Source organism: Macrotis lagotis, chromosome X (assembly GCF_037893015.1).
Source record: "Macrotis lagotis isolate mMagLag1 chromosome X, bilby.v1.9.chrom.fasta, whole genome shotgun sequence".
NCBI classification, from domain to species: Eukaryota; Metazoa; Chordata; class Mammalia; order Peramelemorphia; family Peramelidae; genus Macrotis; species Macrotis lagotis.
The window spans coordinates 218,769,604-218,773,774 of NC_133666.1; the positions used below are offsets into that span (position 1 = coordinate 218,769,604).

The 4,171-nt window shown below is 40.9% G+C and overlaps 1 pseudogene; it reads right to left on the minus strand.

Moving 5' to 3' along the window:
- Nucleotides 1-1,882: 1,882 nt before the first annotated feature.
- LOC141497729 (proteasomal ubiquitin receptor ADRM1-like) lies at nt 1,883-2,992 on the minus strand (annotated as a pseudogene).
- Nucleotides 2,993-4,171: the final 1,179 nt, after the last annotated feature.

Here is a 4,171-nt window from a genome sequence, read left to right on the forward strand (position 1 = left end):
GAACTTATAGTCCAACATGTAAAGAGAGCTTATTTTGGGGTGGATGGTGGTAGGGAGTAACTACCGGGAACATGGTGGCAATGTCTAGAGAGAAAGAAGCAGACCTGAGAGAGAAATGCAAGATGGCTAACCTGAAGGAGTGGCTAGGTGGCACAGTGGATAAAGCACTGGCCCTGGAGTCAGGAGTACCTGGGTTCAAATCTAGTCTCAAACAGTTAATAATTACCTAGCTGTGTGGCCTTTGGGCAAGCCACTTAACCCCGTTTGCCTTGCAAAATAACGTAAAAAGGGGCAGCTAGGTGGCATAGTGGATAAGGCACCGGCCTTGGAGTCAGGAGTACCTGGGTTCAAATCCGGTCTCAGACACTTAATAATTACCTAGATGTGTGGCCTTGGGCAAGCCACTTAACCCTGTTTGCCTTGCAAAAACCTAAAAAAAAAATAAAAAAAATAAAAAAATAAAAATAATAACACTAACATTTAAAAAAACCTAAAAAAAAAAAGATGGCTAACCTGATACACTCCTCAAAATAGAGATCTTCTGAGGAATTCTCCAATGGGAAAAAGAGTCTGAAAAGGCAGAGCAATGTTCCAGGGTGAGAAAATTCTACCTTTTTATCTGTAAAATGCAACCTAGACAAATTTAGCTAGAATGTAGCATCCATGAGATGAAATAAGACTTGAACTGGAACCCAACTGAGAAGGATGATAAATATGAAATGTAGGAGTTTGTCTTTTATCCTAGAGCTAAGAAAGAGCCATTGAAACTCCTTGAGAAGAGCAGTGACATGGATCTAGACTTGTGTTTTAGTTTATACATTCCCAAAACTGTTTGGAAGATATAGAGAAAGGAAGAATAAGAGGCAGAAAAATCAATTAGTAGACTTCCAGGTTAGCCATCTTGCATTCCTCTCTCTCATATCTGCTTCTGACTCTCCAGACTTTGCCACCATGTTCCTGGTGGGTACTTTCCACCATCATCTGCCCCAACAGCTCTCTTACTTTTTTTTTTTTTTTAGATTTTTGGCAAGGCAAACGGGGTTAAGTGGCCTTGGCCACACAGCTAGGTAATTATTAAGTATCTGAGACCGGATTTGAATCCAGGTACTCCTGACTCCAGGGCCGGTGCTTTATTCACTGTGCCACCTAGCCACCCCATCTCTTACTTGTTAGAATAAAAATCCCCTATCTCTCCTGGGGAGAGAATTAAGTGCTGCCCATGTGAATAAAGAGAAGCAGAGGAATACAAACACTAAGAAAGTTGTATGAGATCTAACTTTAAGGCAAAATCTCTTTGAAGGGAAGGGGAAGAGAACAAGCCTTTATTTAGGAGCTTGGCACTGAGGTGAGCACTTTACAGATATCTTGTTTTATTCTCTCAACAACCCTTGGAAATAGGTGCTATTATTATCTCTAATTTATGATTGAATAAACTGAGGCAGATAGGTGTTGAGTGAATGATTGAAGCCTCTTCTAGGCTTCAGGTGCAATATTCTAGTCACCTAGCTTCTGTTTTTGTTGAGTTGCTTTCAGTTCTGCCTGTCTCTTTGTGAACCCTTTTGGGTTTTGTTTTTTTTCTGGTAAAGATACTGGAGTGATTTGCCATTATCTTCGCCAGCTCAGTTTACAGATGAGAAAACTGAGGCAAACATGGTTAAGTGACTCTTCACCTGACATTCTATCTATTGAGCCACCTAACTGTCTCACTGTATCACCTGGCTGCCTCTAATTCTGTTTCTTAACTTTTTGGGGAGGCAGATAGATGAAAAGTCCTTTATTTTGTAAGCTGAATGTATGCATGAGGATATGCAATAAACTAGTGACACTACTAAAGTCACTTAATTACTAAGAATTTCCAATTTCTTAAAAGATAGAGAATAATTTAATCTAAACTCACATCTTCCTCTTTGTCTTTCTTGTCCTTTGCATCTTCCTTCCTTTTGGTCTCACTTGGTGTTGTTCTGCATGGCTTTGGTAAATGCTTTGACATCACCCTTATTTGCTGCATACAGCTTCAGTTGGTAAACCAAACTGATTCATAAGTAGGCCAAGCTGTCCTAAGGCTAAGACAGCACTGAACATAACTTAATGCCTGCTGAAACTGAGGAGAGGTCAGTGTATTCTGAATCTCTTTTACAGTCTGTGGAAGAGATTCTCCAGAGGGAAGATAAGCCAGCAACTGCACTTGGACTTCAATATTGGCCAGAATATGAGCCATGATCTCTGGAGTTAGTACACTAGCCAAGTCAACTGAACTTGGTGCAGGGCTTAGACTAGCTGCAGAGACAATTGCTTGAGTACTGGTTGCTTGTGTAGCACGAGTGGAAGAAAAAGTGAAAGATGGGGTTACAGAAGCTGACTGGCTTCAAAAGCTTGATCAAGAGCTGCTTGTTGGAGGCCCTCCATTCCTCAGTAAGCTAGCTAGACTAGGACTTGTCAGTGCACCAAGCCCACCAAGTCCTCCAAAGCCAGTTGGTCCAATAAGTTGCATGAACTTGTTATGACTCATGTTACCCAGATGGCTCTGCAAACCACCTTTTCCTCCAAGTGCTGAAAGTTCATGGCCTCCATTTCCGCTGGCACCCAAAGCTCCTGGCATACATGGATTATTCAAATATTCATTTACTTTCCTGCAATGTTCCTCATCCTTTTTAGTCTTAGGCTTCTGCATCTAAAAGAAGAGTCGCTTTGATCCAGCCTTTAACTTCAGTACACATACTCTACCAGTAGTGCACTGAGGTACTCACTTAAATTCACAGTCATCAGGAAAAATAATTAAATCATATTCTGCATTACCAGAAGTCCTATCCTTCCAACAGAAATGAATGAGGAAATCATCAGTTTGCTGAATATATACAAGCCCTTTTCGTTTATCTGGGGTAACTGTAGTTCTTTCCAATAACATTTTTCCTGCCTGAAACTCCACCAGGTATTTGTTGGATGAGGCCTGGGAGCCTGGGACTAGGCTTGGAAACAAAGTACCTGAAGTCATTCTGGGGCCTGGAGTGCCGACCATGGGTGAAGGAGTGACTACAGCTTGCTCTTCCTTCTCTGCACTGTTTCTTAACTTTTTTGTGCCATGTTATGGACCACTTTGGTAGCCTGGTAAAATCTATGAAATGGTTTTACAAGGCACTGTAGTTAAATGACTTGCCCAAGGACATGCAGCTAAGTAATTATTAAGTGTCTGAGGCAAGATTTAAACTCATATCCTCTTGACTCCAAGGCCAGTGCTCTATGCACTGCGCCACCTAGCTGCCCCTAAAATTCTTTTAAGAGTATTGTTCTTGGGGGCAGCTAGGTGGCAGCCAGGTGGCGCAGTGGATAGAGCACCGGCCCTGGAGACAGGAGTACCTGAGTTCAAATGTGACCTCAGACACTTAATAATTAACTAGCTGTGTGGCCTTGGGCAAGCCACTTAACCTTATTGCCTTGCAAAAAAAAAAACCCTAAGAAAAAAAAAGTATTGTTCTTAGTGCTGTATCAGTGGACTAGACTAGGTGCCATAGCAGGAAATGATTATAGCAATCTGCTGTTTGATAGTTTGCTGGGACCAGCCAGAACTTTAGTTCTGACTTTGGAGACAATAAGTTCATTTCCAAGCCACAATGAAACATTTGAATAAGACTTTTTTAGCAAGGTTTTAAGAACCCAAACTAATTCAAAAGTGGGATACTTTTCACTTTATGGTTTGAAATTTACTTTACTTGCAGGGTATGATACCACATGCTTCTAATCCTTGCTGTCAGAGAGCCTAAGGCTGATGGATTTCTTAAACTTAGGAATTCCAAGCTATACTAAGTTGATTAGGAGTCCACATGAAATCTGGCACCAGGATGGTGAACTCTGAGGAGTAGATGACCTTTGGTTTTCCTAGAGGAGCAAACTGGTCCATGTTAGAAACAAAGAAGGTCAGGGCTTTCTTTACTGATCAGTAGAGGCATCAAACCTTTGAGGGACCATTGTATTTCCATTCTAAGTAAAATAGGGGTGAACCAGTGAGTTTAAAAAAAAGAATAATAATTATTTTCCTCCCAATAAGAGATTCATGAGGGAAAAAGACAAAACAGTTTTATATTTTGTAGAAAAGGAAACTGGAATTTTTGAATCAAGTTTCAAAGTGCTTTCCTTGCCCATGATCATACAGTTTGTAAGTATTTGAACCACATTC